The sequence below is a fragment of the Ambystoma mexicanum genome, chromosome 4p (assembly GCF_040938575.1).
Source record: "Ambystoma mexicanum isolate Mex_15411 chromosome 4p, UKY_AmexF1_1, whole genome shotgun sequence".
NCBI classification, from domain to species: Eukaryota; Metazoa; Chordata; class Amphibia; order Caudata; family Ambystomatidae; genus Ambystoma; species Ambystoma mexicanum.
The window spans coordinates 542056333-542072217 of NC_090927.1; positions in this window are offsets into that span (position 1 = coordinate 542056333).

Genomic DNA, 15885 nt, shown 5'->3' on the forward strand with positions numbered 1-15885 from the left:
CTGACTAACACAATATGCCTTTACTTCGGTGACAGTGTTTTTTAACCTATTTTGTTATGCTGTGAAACATTTTATTTTATTCAGCATTTGCTTTCAGTTGTTTTTCGTCAAAATATGCTCACTACACGTGCTCACATTTAAAATGTGATTGGAACCTTGTAAAACATTAGCAGCTGCATAGTGCACGCCTTGGCATTTGTTAAATGGAAAATTCAGACAAACACAATTTCCTAGGAACCTACTTAACATTCCAAAATAAAAAAAAAAAATTGGTCTCAGAGTCTACCAAACATAATTCACAGAACTTTCAAGAAGCAATAAAAAAGTTCAGTCATCTTCACGCACGCCCAGTCAACTGATCACCCTGGTTTTTGATGGACTTTGTAAAACATTATAGCCAGAGTTGACAGCCGCACTAGAGTCATGTGACCATTTATGTTACACTTCTAGGAATACACATTGGGTCAGCAATTTAAGCCATTCATGGTATGTTGAAAGCCTGCACCTTTCCAGAGTATGTGTGCATATCAAGACAGATGAACAAACAATATTTGTCTAAGACACATTATGGGAAATGCATTCAAAGATCACATTTCATTAGCTGAAAAATGCAAATGATCCCACTCCAACTAGAAAAACCTGCCCCAACCAAATGTTTCAGGCTCCACACGCTTACGGAGGCACCCATCAGCATTGGTACCCCTCTGGTCGCCATTACAAATTCTGGATTTCGAGATCTCAAGGGCTGTGCTAAGAACAGAAAGCACATTCTGCTGCTCTTTGAGCACTGTCGTTTGTTTCTGGACTTTGATAAACGTGTCCTTCCCATAGCTCCTCATTTCCAAATAGCTGATGAGGAATGAGAGGAGGGACAAGGGGATGGGACTGCTCTTCCTAGCCTCGCTGCATCGCCAGGAAGTTGACATAGCATAGAAGGAACAGAAAATGCAGAAAGTGGATACAGGAGAGTTACTTCTGCACTGAAGGGTGCAAGTCACTGATGTCATTAGCCAGCACCACATGATGCTTAGTAGTATTATAATTTGCAAGTGGGGTATTGACTTGAATAAGAATGAAGTACTAGAGGATGTGTGGTTCATCTTTGCCTATCATGGTGCCAATGGTCTGAATATTTGAGTCTGCATTTCAGATATGATGGCTATTATAGATAGCAGAAGTTGAGCATGCCTGCACAAAGAGTCTTAAATTGGCATATTGCCCAAGGTGGCATATAGTGTCAGCATCTGGAAATGTGCCTATGATTAAGGGTGCTTTTACCCGACATGTGAGGCTATATGTGGCATAAGATGGAAGTAATGCATCATACAGGGCTGTACTTGTGCATTAAGGCAATGTCTCTTGCCAACAATAGTTCTGTGGGGTGGACTGCTGGCACATTATCCATGGGCTATCAAGGCAGCACTTTAAGTTAAATGAAATGTGTAAATACAATCAATATACGTTTGGTCTATTGTAGTAGTGTTATTTTGCTATTCCGAAGCTCATTTAGTGATTTTCTACTTAAGTGATGTCACTTTGTGATGTCATCAGGATAGGCTAGTGATGTCACTTCCATCTGATATCCCTAGCTATAACTACTTTGATATCACGAGCAGGGATAACTACAAAGGTGGTGTGTGCTGACAACTATAGTGATTGATGCACCACAGAGAAATATCCCCAAACGAACACCCACAACACAACCATCACACCTCACAATCTGGAACAAGAAGCATGCTGTTTTAATCTGAATACTTTGTTTTATTGAAAAGGAAATTGAAGAATTAAAGGTGATCCCGTGTTAGAATGGATTTCTGAACTCTGCTCTAGCAAACAGATGTTCAGGAGGCCACCCTTGTTTAGTGAAACAGGGAACACTTCTTTGAAGTTAGCCAGGACAATTCAAGGTCGCTTGGAGAGCAGTCAAGGCTAAGTCCCAGGAGTAGTGGGGTGATCTGAGGTCTTGGAAGCGGACACTCAGCAGGACGACAAGAGTTACCCGTAGACAGTTGTATATCAAAAAAATACAATTTATTAGGCCCAAAACAAACATATGTGAATAATGAAGAACACAGTAATACTACTACTACTTAAACAAACACTAAGTAAAATATATGTACAGTCACTTTTCGGTCAATGCAGTAAAGTGCGGATTCCCATCAAAACCTGTAAGGAGGGAAAGCAAACAAACATTCTCACAATGGCCAACTCCAGGAATGCAAATACTTAATTTAAGAAATCCAGCCCTATGAAGAGTGGAGCCTTGTGCTCAATGTTATGTTTGTGCGTATACGCGCTCGTTGATGTGTAAAGCTCACAAGGGACAAACTTCAATGAGAAAGAAAAGTTAGAAGAGCACACTGGAGTGTGAGCAATTTAGTTCCAAGAGTCAGAGGCAGGTCTGCTATGGAGAACAAAGCTGTCCCCAACTTTTGGACGACTATCGGAAGTAAGAGCTATCGAAGCCAATACAAGGACCACAAGGGATCCTTTGTGCGTAAAAACATAGATGAACTAGGGGCCACCGGGAAGTGTTATGACTACTCACCGCCCTTAGCTCACCCTAGGTTCAAACTTGGCAGGTTTAAAGAAGGTCGCCTCAACTAAGATATACTGTCCTTGGGTGCGATTCAAAGTGCACCGGTGCTGTGAGTGTGGATGTAGGTCCGATTTACATCTGGAGATGGATCCCTCATCACAAATGCAGGGCACAGAAAGCACCTATGCAGATGGTCTCAGGACACTTGAACAAAGGCGGGAAAGTCATGAGCAGCAACCGCCACTGTCGCACAGGAGCACCCAAGTCTCGTGGTCTGATGCATGCTTCTCTCTTGTAGCCCGAAGCAGTAGGGCTCAGGGTGCCAAACCTTCTCTGCACTGTCCCTGACAGTCCTTGGATCTGCTTCGCTTCTCAGGATACTTGGCTCCATGTATAGGTCGATTCGGACCTAAGGGTGATCTGCAGGTCTGCATTGAGGTCCCCTCCTCATATCCCAAAGACCAGTGAGTGCTCACACCCAGCTGGATAATGAGGAGACTGCCCCACTCATGCATGGCAGCAATAGTCCAATCAGAGACCACTGCGTCTCACAAGACATTCTGACACCAGTAGTGTGGATTGGGACGTGTGAGAAACTCATGGTGGCAATAGTAAAGACAGACACAGTGATCACAGTTCAAGAGTGTTTATTAAACTGTATAACGGGTGTGATAATCACCTAATCTAAACCGAAATCTAAGATGTGAGCAAGCTACAAGCATCAAATAATAATAATAAGGCAGTCCTAGTGGCATCTTGTCAAATAAAAAGGGCCTATACTAAAAAAAAACTCTTGCCAATCCTTATCTCTAAGTTACAAAATAGTGTGGGATAATGTTCACAAGGAAAGAAACAAGTGTTCACCAAATGATAAGTCAAGATGGTACAGCTGGGTCTTCCTTCCCTAAGTTTTTAGCACGGGACAAGGCGGGACTCTTGAGCGTTCGTTTCCAAAATATCAGGGCTTTCTGTGGCCAAGTCTCTTTCATACAACGTCTCTTGCCTCTGAGGACCTGATGTTCCATAGTAACAAAACAAAAAGTTCATTCTACAAATCTTCACGGGGTGATTACTCTTTGCCTTAGGATTCCCCTCTGGCTGGATCCGATTCTTCATTCTATATAGCCCTCCATCCGTCGGATTCACTACTGCCTTTGATTCAAAACGTACCATTCACTGTGGACTACCCTCAGCCGGGTTCATTATTATCAAATACAAGGTTCACTTTGCTTTATCACAACACAGGGTTCACTCTCATTAGCTTTCCTTGGTTTCCCTCCATCGGGTTCACATAGCCATCCTAACACAGTTAATGATTCTATCATCAGAACGTAGGGTTCCTTTCCCCTAGCTTTCCTTGGCAATGGGTCAGAGACTTTCGATTGTACAAGGGATTTGATGTGACCCTTGTAGGACTAGTCTGACAGCTCATACCGCCCTCTCCTAGGGCCTTCTGTTACTTGTAGTTTCAACAAAGGGGCCAGCCAGAGTCCTTCGAATGGGAGCTCTCTCGGCGCTCAACCACTCTTCAGCTGACCCGTCACTGGGCTTTCCCAATAGGTCAAACACACAAAAGTTCTTTGTTCAGAAGTTCCTTGATTTCCTAGAATGTTGCTGATTGCAACCTTTGGCTCAACACAGCCTGGCTTGCTATCAACTTTCTCCGACTCACTGTATGTGCTGAACTCATTGGTGGTTCTTTTCTCTGGAGTCAAGGACGGTACCATGTTACCAAACATGTCTCCCTGCCTTGGCCATCAGAGCAGGAGGATCCTGTGCACCGTTGACATCTGTTGCTCCACACGTCAGCTGGATCTCCCGGTCTTATGATTGTTTCACAGAGGTTTTGCGGATCTGGGTTAGAAAGGGCAAGGTCACTTCTGTCCTTGTCTTCCTTTCTGGGCGCTCTACCTTTCTTCTCCATTTGAATTGCCATCTTGGATTAGCTGCTTCCTCATGCAGTTGGCCTTGCTTGAAGTGTGCTCTCATGCTCTGGCCATTTATCGCAGTGGGGCAGGGAAAGGGCGGTCAGGTGTGTATAGTTGTTGTCAATTGCATGACTCTGCCTGACCCCTGTATTTGGACATGTAAGGTAAACAACTATATGCTGCTAGTCTGTTGTCTATCACTGTGTAAGAAGGAGTTTGTGTCTAAAAAAGGGAGGCAGAGCTTCTAAATATCTTATGGGTTAAGAGGGGGAAAAGGTGTCATAAGGAAGGGGATACCACGTCTCACCCTTCGGTGTCCCACCTCCACTCCCTGAAGACCTCCCATCCTGGTGATGCTCCCCCACTGGTCCACCTCCAGGAACTATATCCAATAGTGATGGCCGTGTCCTGGCCACCTGGATGACAGATCTCTGGGGACTAGCAGGTGAGACACCTTCAGATTTCTCACAGACCAGACAGTCTTCCTGGGTACCCACACACGTGACAAGCAGTAGCCCGCGAAAAGCACTGGCTTTTGCGGGAGAATGCATGCCCAAATAAGGACTCCTTGGGTCACAAAGAGCAAGGGGAAGGCCAATGGACAAAATGGACATAGGAGATACAAAAGACCTTGTGACTCTGCCATGGCGGACACTAGCTACAGCCATAAACCACACGCGTAAACGCAGTATGGCTTGGTAAAGGTTAATAACAATACATGAAAAAGCTTCTGCTGCCCCCAGTCTACTCACAGGCACATTGTCCAGTTAGCAAAGAATTCTTAAGGGATGACTAGGGCCCGAAAACGCAAGTACCTCAGTGTGTAGTTCTGTAATGTACTTTGCACACTGAAATACAGTTGCCAAAAGTGGCAACAAGTTCATAACGTTTCCCAGTACTGACTGTCAGAAGGACAAGTCAGTTTCCCCAGAACGATAAGCGAAAGCCCAGTGGAGCACATCTGAAGGCTGTGCTTCACTGGAAGAATGTCAGGAAAGGAGGTTAAAACAAAAAATTGAGGAGTCCACAAATATAGAAGTAAAACAGCAGTAAGTGAAATTGTACCTAAGACTCCTAACTTACAGTGCTGGGGAAGTCACCAACAATACTTCAAATGGATACTATCAGCTTGTTTACAGAAAGGAAAAATCAACCTGCCTTCTGTCTGACTAATGTTTTCATTCCTATTCAAACAAACATGCAGACATATAAAAACCAGTATGCCTGACTATTCTAGACAAAAGGCTCCACTACTTCACAACATGAACCCACAAACTGACATTGAATATATGATTTCACTTTGTTTAAACTCTGAATCAACAGTATAGAAGTTCTGTCTACCTGAAACCCATCCCCCATTAAAAGCAAAAGGCAAAACAGTCCTCATATTATAGTTTGAAACAAGACAATTTAATTTGTTTTCTCTGAAACTATTGATATGATATGATATGGCATTTATAACGCGCCTATACACAAGTGTTTCAAGGCGCGAGACGTATTGACACGTATTGGCATTAGAGGAACAATTGCTCTCTAGAATACAGTTCTCTAATTCTTGAAATAATTCAAATGTAAAATGTTGGACACAATCCGAGACAATCACTTGGTTGCTAGCTTAGGAATAGATACAACTGAATATCTTTTGTAATGTTTTTTAAAGGCTTGGGTTCAGGAATTATGTTTCTTTTTGAATGCACTCTCAGTATTCTAAAGGAATCAGGTTCATCCCCACAGCATCCAGTCCTATGTGTTCACTAACAAATAGATTTCAATTGCTTTATCGCCTCTGGTAGACATCAATAACATAGGCCTATCATTTGACATTTGATATGTCTAAGGCCTCCTCAGATCCCAAATTGCAGATGAAAAAAAACATTATGAAGGTGAGGATACCTAGGGTTTCATTAGAATTTATGAACCACAAAGCACATATACATTACACCAGCCGCTTTCAATGATGTGTCCTGTATACCACAAAATATTTGTAATTGTTCTCTGGTTTTTAACTAATTCTTGGGACATTTATCTAAATCATTTTGGTCATGATACGCACATCTGGTTTGTCTTTCAAAGGCCTGGGACAAATAGGTAGACTGACTAACCTCAAGCAGTTCTGCCAGGTAAGCTCTTCCTTCCAGACTGCCCTTCTGAATCCAAAATTCTGCTCAGGTATTCTGCTCCTGCTTTATGAAAAATCCTCCTCGTTCAGTCCCATCTGGGAAATTCCCTCTTAGGAAGATTTCTCCAACAGCAACATTTAGTTGGAATCCAAATGAGCTACTTTCTTGGCTGGCAGCTCACATGCATTTCTGTTTTCCCCAAACTCCCATGTTCATTCAATGAGGTTTACATACTCAGAAAACTCCATCCATGCATCATCATTTAAAACATGATTTTTGGATTGGACAAAGCCTGTGATAGGTTCCCTTCACAGTCACCAGGGCCCTTCTCATTGTTTCTATATGACTATTGAATTCTCCTTGTCATAAGGTGATGTATCAACTAAGGATTAACCTTGCCCACTGTTATGCGGACTCAGAATTGCACTAGCATGTTCATTTCCCTTCTAATTCTCTGTTTGGATGCTTGATGTTATTGAAAATGACATATTTAGATTGGTAAACATAGTCTGAATAGAGATACTATTTATGTTCCCATCACTTCATACATAGTGGAGATATTAAAATATGCAAATTAATAATAAATCATACATTTTAATGTAGCCTCAAGGTATAACAAACTGTATTTCCACTTGTCACTTTGAATGAACTGTGACATGCTGAATCAATTAATAAAAAGCCTTAAAAAATCTCTGGTTGCTAAAGAATGCTTTAAGTCATCTGTGACAGCAAACATTCAAAGCTGCCGTTGTGCCATACAGTCTAAACAAGTTGCAATTTTGGGTGGGCTAAATCAATACTAATAGAGCATCTGCTCTTATGAACTTTGTCATTTAGCTTAAACAAAGCACAGAATGGTAACCTGTTCTTTATGGCTGAGGCAGAATAGAACTGGAACATTCATTGGGGGCTTAAAGCTCTGCCAATGCATAGTGTCAATGGCCTTTGCTTATTTGAAGCCCCAAGTATTGATCAACCAGACCCTGAAACTGTTGACTTTCAAATTAGATTAAAAATACAAACTCATAGATCTGGGGTTTTGGATGCAAAAAACTGGCATTTGAACATATTGGAGGTCATTACGAGGTAGGAGGTAGCCATGGTGCTATTAGCACCATGGCTACCCCCTTACCGCATTCCGGGTCCGGGTTCCCGAAATAGGGACTTACCGGGTCATTCCAACCTTGGAGGACCCGGTTAGTCCCCATTCTGGGAACCATTCCCCATTTCCATTCGAGCCCCCATAGGGCTCAATGGGAATGGGGATGGAGCTAATAACGGAACCGCAATTTGCGGTACCATTATTAGCTCTGAAGTCTCACCAGGCGTTATGGAAGGGACCCGCTAAGGGACCTCGGAATAGGGTGGTAAGGGATTACTGGCACTGGTGTCCTTACCGGTGCCGGTAATCCCTTACCACCTACCTCATAAGGACCCCCATTGTTTTACTTCATTATGTCCATCTAACACTATCCACTTGATATTTTAGTGCAATGTAATATTCTGATCATGCATTATTTAATGAACAGCCATATTTTCACTCAAACATTACACAACAGGGGATAATGATGCCAAAAAGAGCACTCCTAATGCAGAACTCAACTGCTAAAGAGCACATATATCAGTTGGTACCTACAACAGTGGGTATCAAAATTAAACTATAGTTTTAACCCATATAAAAATTATGGGTAGCTATCTAAATATTAAGGAAGAATAATAAAGGAGTCAACCAAGTAAATATCTAAAGAAGGCCAATCAGTCACTATGCAACCCTAGAAGCCAAAACACTCAGTAAAAAGAATGCAAGGTCCAGGACCCACCAGAATGAAGGCACAAAGTCCAATATCTATTGCAATATGCATGCAAAGTTTCAATGGAACAAGGTTCCATGGAAGACACAAGATAAAGAACACAGTGATACTGTGTCAAATCTACCAGGACAAAGTCAAAACCAGTGGAAGCCAAAAATAGAGGGAGAGGACCTGGTAATAGACAAGATCCAGTCAGATATTCAAAGCTCCAGAATATCAAATCAGCATACCAGGAAACATTGTTCCAGGTAGTAGATCAGGATATCATGTCACACCGAACATGTATATTTAGTCATCAATGCTTTCCCAGACAGCATAAACAGCAAGACAGAAATAAAGCCTTTGTTGACAATTCCAGACAATATTTGCATGAAGGCAGAGCTGCCAGGAAAGACATTGTTGGAATCCTCGGTGTGTGATGGAAATGCAGATACTTGCTGAGCTGGAATAGTACAGATTCTTTAGTATGTAGTTGACGGCATGAACAGTAGCATATGGTACAGCTAATGGACGGCACCCTCACGTTGTGCAATGACACACATCAATTCATGGAGAAATTAGTGTTGTTCTCGCTATCTTATCTCATCCTTATGAGAAGGGGTATTTTGCTTATTAGAGCATGGAAGGACTCAAAGTGTCCATTTTTGAGGGGAATGAGCCATCTGATGCAGAAGAAAATTAAGGTCAATAGACTGTACTCTAGGGACAAGTTAACTTGATTTGTTTGAATTATTGAACTGGTCTGCAGACGAGTCATGTGATTTCTTCCACTTGAAGGCCAAGTGTGCGCTCTGTGGCAGCAGAGTGTACATGTATTTTTGTGAGATTAAACCTTGTTCTTCTTGCAAGAAGTGTGCTGGTTCTTTTTCCCTAGTTGGTTTCTTTTCTGTGTGTGTGTCGAGTGGCTACTCTACATTGTCTAACTAACTGATTTGCTTCATTGCATTGTCCTAGTAATTTCATCTTAAAATTACATCATTTAGCAAACGTTTATAATAATCAGTTATGTGTTCATGAATTATGTTTTATAACTTAATTGCATCCCTTCGGTAGCTTTGTTTTCTGTGGGCTGGGTGGAAAAAACATCTTTATATAAAGATAGGCACAAATGTGTTGGTGTTGGGCCGATGTAGAACTGTGCTGCAACACAGCATTATGTTTTGTAAATATGCGTATCCAATGTCCTAAAGGTGAGCACAAGTACAAATTAAGAAAACTCTTTTAGCGAGGCATCAGACCCCGGATGGTGACATAGGTGTCTCATGCTTGCCTTAGTGTGACATTGCATTTAGAATAGATGTAGTCTTCAGTCTCCCACACTTAAGGGAGTTTTCAGGCTGTCTACTGCATATACAAACACACATGCAGCAAATAACTTTTCATTATTTTGCATTCTTTTTATAACACTCATATTATCAGATAAAGTTAAGTAGTGGATTACATTGGATTGTGTAGCTTGACCTTTAGTAAGTGTAGTTGTTAGTTGCTGTATTGAGCAAGAGGTCTGCCATGTAAACACATTGTTGCTAAAGGTTGCAGATTTTGCCATTCTAGTGCGCTAGGCTACATTTCAGAAACTTGATTGAATTTTATTTTGCTTTTGGGCAGAAGGCTTCAGAAGGCTTCAAGCAGCCAAGGTCAGGATGGAAAGGGATTGCAAACAGTGTTCAGCTAATTTCTGCGAGGGAGAACGTTCTCAGGAGCCTGAAATGGGGCTCGAGACAGCAGGTGCCTTCCCAGACAATAGACAAATCAATACATAATGGTTGTGAAGGATACAGGGCCAGACAACAGTGCTGCAAAAAGGAAGTACTAGAATGTGAGCACAGCGCCCCCACTAAGGTGAAAGTGCCAGGGTAAAACAAAACAATTATCACACAACAACAATTGTTCTCAGGCTACCCTGCCCTTCCACACACACGTGGCTGGATACAAAGCTACAACCTAAACAGTGTGAAAGATTCACCCGTACACATGATCAGTCCCCAATTTCGATAAAGAAAACACATTTTTTAACAGCTGGTATCAAAAATACACATATTCCAAATATAAACATGTCTAACACATAACATGGCGCTCAGTGCAATCACATAACCACTACTCTGGGTGGTCATTTTGTGACCCCTATCGTACTAATATGTACAGCATAGTAAAAATACCCTGTGTAAGTGTAGTTAGTGTGAAAAAATGCACTCTACTGGTTGACACAGTGTTTCCAACTCAAAGGTGAACTTTCTCTTGTTTCAGTTCGCATTCAAATTCTCCCCTCTGAGCTTTCTTCAGGACACACAGCCCAACACGATGTAACACTCTTGATCTCCAATAATGGAGAGATCTTTAGAACAAAAACTTGGATTTCTACTTTATGTCTTTAGCCACTTACTATTATTACGCACCCAATATTCAGTGTGTGCTTTACTTATTCTCTTGTTGAAACTGTTTGTGATGCTCCACTAGATCATCACAAATGAATGAGCCAGTCTGTTCCTGTGCTGGAGACACTCCTGTATTTAAGATCGTTAGGTTACTTCAAAGTGCCAAAAATATTTCTGTGATTAATCTCTTCGCCTGCAGGTTTGAGTAGACTGTTTCCTAATCGCTGTCTTTCTGTTTGTGGATTCCCGTGAGGTCCTCACGAGAATCCACAATCAGGAAGAGAGTGAGTTGTGTGGAAGGGCGGGGTCCTCATGGGAATCCACAATCAGGACGAGAGCGATTAGGAAGCTGTCCACTCCAACTTGCAAGGACTAAATGAAAGGTATAGACTAAAACTGACCAATCCCTTAACAGTATTTCTGAGCAATGTGGCCTAGCTTGCAGTGTTTCTAAAGCCTTACTTCTGAATACTTGAAGCCCTGCACCATCACTGTTGAAGCCATGCCTGATATCTAGGTGATGTCCCACCTACTTTACTCTCAAATGTTTAAAAATGTCAACCAGCTCACTCTGGGCCTTTATTCGAACACATTTTGTAAAGCCTCTTGAATGCAAGTGTCTAGTTTCTTAAGCAGTTATAATGTTTCATGGACATAAGGCAGAATAATTAGATTCAATTACTGTTTGCTTAGTTCAGCTATTTGTGTTCTAGCACTATATCCAGACTATAAGAATCATGTGGTAAGTAGATCAAGTGATTTTTCTCGACATAAGGGACACGAGACAAACATGTGATACTAAGAATAACATTACATCTTCACTGTAGCCTTGATTGCCTAGAGAGACAACTCTGGGAAGCATCTCCTTCCACTGCGTTCTCTTCTAGGACCTTCAACGCTGATGTAGGAAGTGGTAAGAAATATTTGCTGTTTCATCCAAAAGGCTCAGGGTTATGTGACGGTAACCGCTCACAGCAGGTCCAAACTACTGAACACTGTTTAGGATCTACCCAAAGTCAACCCACTGGTTGAACTTTCATCCACCAAACTGGAACTTTTCCTTGAACATTTTCCATTTCCTTTAGACTTCAATATGCCTTTAAAATAAACCTTTATTATAAGACTCTATTGCTAAAGCACTGTGGCATAACTAGTATAATTTAATTGCTGTTGCCCCTGTCATCTCCTAGCAGCCCTTGCAAGCCTAGGTTTTGTGGTTAGCCACATTTTGGAGACGAGAACTAAGGATGCTTTATTGATCGCTGACTGATGTCTATATGTGGGTAGCTATGCCTCATGCCTCAGTTACATGACACATTTGTCATTTCTCCTATTTCTATATGCCCACTGCCTTCTGCACTTCACTCCTTAGGAAATGTGTTTTAAACTAAATTGTTTAATCAGAGTATAGCATCTGTCAACTATGAATTACTGAACATGAACAGGAATTCCAAAAGTATATTTAGTTGAGCTAAATTCATTTCTGCCAATAGATTCAAGTTAATGGATACCACCCATCAATATTGAATCACATTCTTTGTTATATCAAAGGTATGTACCAGTTCAGTAAGTAAATCAAAGCCTGCATTGAGTTCAAAATTCTATCAATTTCTCACCAATGCACTCATAACAGTGCACCTTCTTACTTCAAGCAGCGTATCTCCAAAAGCACTAAACCATGTTGCTTGCGCTCCTCTTCCAACTTGGCCTTAGGCACACCAAGATACACCAGAAAACGAGCAGGTAGAGCGAGCTTCACAGTCATAGCTCCCACACTCTGGAACACCATTCCTCCGTTCATCCAGAAAGAGCCTTCATACCCAACCCAACCTTTAGAAAAAAAGCTGAAAATTGTTTTGTTCAACAAACATGTATAAGGTTTGTCCTACCTAACATCTTATGACTCTACTGCCTTTACAGTAATATGTACTGTAATATGTACTAGCGCCGTGATACCTCCGGGCCTGGTTGCTACCAATAAATGAAATAAATAAATAAATATATTTGTGATGCCAAGTTATCATCTGCATACAAGTATTTTTTATCTGTATCTCATTTCGACCTGCTAAATTGTGTTTTTCAACTTAATGAATCGCAAGTGCTATACTGCACTAATTTAGACATAGGGCCTCATTACGAGTCCGGCGGTAACCCTGCCAGTGCTACCGCCGTGTTGCCGCTGTAAGTGATTTCAATCCGGCACTTCACCTTAGTCAACGCCTAGCGTGTAATGCACAACTGAAATCCTTATTTATTTGTGTCTAAAAGTTCTTTTATTCTGAATGATGTAACACTGATATCACGCCCCTATCTTGGAACCCCCCGCCTAGTCACACTGAACCAAGAATCAGGCTGGTTTGCAAAGTCAAAATACTTATTTATGTAGTTACAAATTAATCACACTATGTTTAATGGGTATACAATAATCACCAATGGGGTGATGTAACGCTTAATAATCTCTTTAATACAAAAGGAGTAATAGTGAGCAAAACAATTCAGCACAGAAATAATACTTTTGTGTGTATGTTCAGAACAGATTGCAGTGTGGTTACTATTTCCCCCTGCACACCCCTCAACCCCTCAATAGGCAATGTAAAGAGATAGGAGGAGAGAGCAGGTATTCAGGATTGGCAGAATTCAAACAAAATATCACTCCCAATTTCCCCCCCAGCAAACACAAGAGAAAAACAGAATTGATTGGCAAGCTGTTAAAATGTTTTTTAAAGTTATCTTGAGAAAGGATGTCGTAAAAACACTAAATATGGTTTAAATTGCTGAAATTGTTTAAATTCTTTTGGGAGCCGCTTTAGATAGTTGCACATAAACACTAGCAATGATTTGATACTAAGATACAATGTGAAATCTTAAAATTAAGGTTGGAAGCAATCAAAAGCTGTTTTACACGTGTCCGAAATTCCCTAAACGAAAATTTGCGGCAAACTTTTCCATGCGCGATAATCGCAATTACGGGAGATCTATTGGGATGCGATTTTATATGCGAATGAAACCTGTGAATGTTAGCTACAAGCAGAAGTTGAGAATTGTTTCTAGCATGAAAATGGAAGAAGTTATGGATGTTTTAGTGGAGGTCGTTTTTTCGAGATATGTGCAAGAATGGGAAAACGGGAATGCGCTTTTAAAATGACAAAAAGGATTTCTTACACTAGAGGATGACTATGAATAAACAAATACCACACAGGAACACAGCCACTGGATCAGAGCGACTGCCTGCAGTGGAGCTCGCCTACTTCAGATGAGAAAGATCAGCGCAGAGATAGATTTAACAATACTAGCGAAGGAGGAAGATAGAAGGGATAGGATAGAGAATTCAGGCAATTCAAAAATATTTCTAGCAATGCAGGATCTGAAGACAAAATAGGATGGATTTCAGATAGGGATTGGACTAAGCCAGGTACATAGGCTAGTGACAGAGTTCTATTCTATAGATACTCACTAGATACGATTTGAAACAGAACCGCAGGCAAGCAGTACAGCATAGCCCGGCTGTCTATTTTGATTCCCCTTAAGTTTCTGGGGTTCTGTTTCTGGAATTTTAAGGCCTAGCTGAGAATGGTTCAGCTATGCAATGGGACTTTCTGCTTTACCAAGTTTCTGGAGACTGGAGTAAGTAAGATTGATGGTTCTGCTGTAGGGTGCTCCACCAGCAATCGGTTAGTGGGTGAATCTGTGTGTTTTTTGAGTGCAGAGCTGTCTCTATTTATGCTTTTGATAAAGGGGTGTGTTTGCTGGTTTATCCTAAGCATGCCTCTTGGACAGGGATTGGTCAGGGTCTCCTCTCTTCCTTGATAGGAGGAGAAAAACAGGGTGTCATCTTTATGATGTGGGTTTACGAGGCCTAGAGTCCACCCCTAGCCTCTTGAACACAAAATCTACTTCTGGTACAATACATACTTCCATGTGTGCAACCTCTATAACAATCATATATACAGATTACATATTTTGTGTAGCAGATACTCCTCCAAATCCCATCGCTGTAAGATCTTGTGTCTGCTTTTTACAGAATTTTGCCCTTTTTACCCGGAACACAATGTCCAATTTAGGAGAACATTTCTACAAATGTGCGTGTTGAATATGGGCATAAGTGTATGAGGTTTCATGCTTCTATCAAAAATACATTTTGTGTAACATCACCTTTTCTGCCATTTCTTCCCAGAACATGTCACAGAGTTCTGGTGCCTTTTAAAATGTGCAGCCAATATTTACATTAACAATGCTGTTATTTTTGTGTTCATCAGTCTTTTTAAAATGTGTCTTTGGTCCTTGTTAAGCAACAAATGGTTGTTTGTCTCCGCCTCCTCCTGTCTCCCTGCAGTTCAGAAGCAGTCTCGTCCCAGTTCCTCCTGGGCCCAGGCCATTTTACAACCCTTCACATTTGGCAGTTCCTGTTTCTGGAGAATGTCCATTGTCTCCTTCCCCCTGCAGACCAAATTCTCCTCACACCCTATAATCATCACTTAGGTGTGATTTCCTGGTGGAGGGTAGCAGAAGGGAGAGGCCCTGCCTCTGTGGGGGAAGCTGTTATACTGGTTTGGTTGCTTTTAGTCAGGCTTAAATTCAAATGTTATTCTGTTGCATTTTTCCTTTGCTTAAAACAACCTGTAATTTCAAATGAGCAGCTAGAACACTTATTCCAGATTCTAAACCATGTGATTAAACAGTTACAACATAGGTTACTCTCAGTAAAAGGCCACTTAGTTTTCAACCATTTGATTTCAGTTTGTACAAGTTTAAGGTTTCTCATGCAGGCTTCTGACAGCTGTCGTTCAGGGGGCCGAGGGTACTGCGCCCAGATTTTGACAGATTCCACAGGCAGGCAACTTTTGCTGTGGTTGGTTTTATGACAAATTCAGCTTTCCAGGACATTGTAAGTTCACAATGATTTCTTGAACTAAGTGAATTGTACCATCCAGCAAGAATATTGGATGTTTGAGGGTGTTTTGTACCGGCATTCTGCAGTTACAGCAACCAAGAAACAAGGATTTAAAAGCAAGAATTTTGATTTCTTTCAGCAAAGCACCACTTTTCCCTCTGTGCTCCATTTTCACTTGTTGTGAAGCCCAGTGACATGTTTCAGGAGTGCGAATCTGTTCT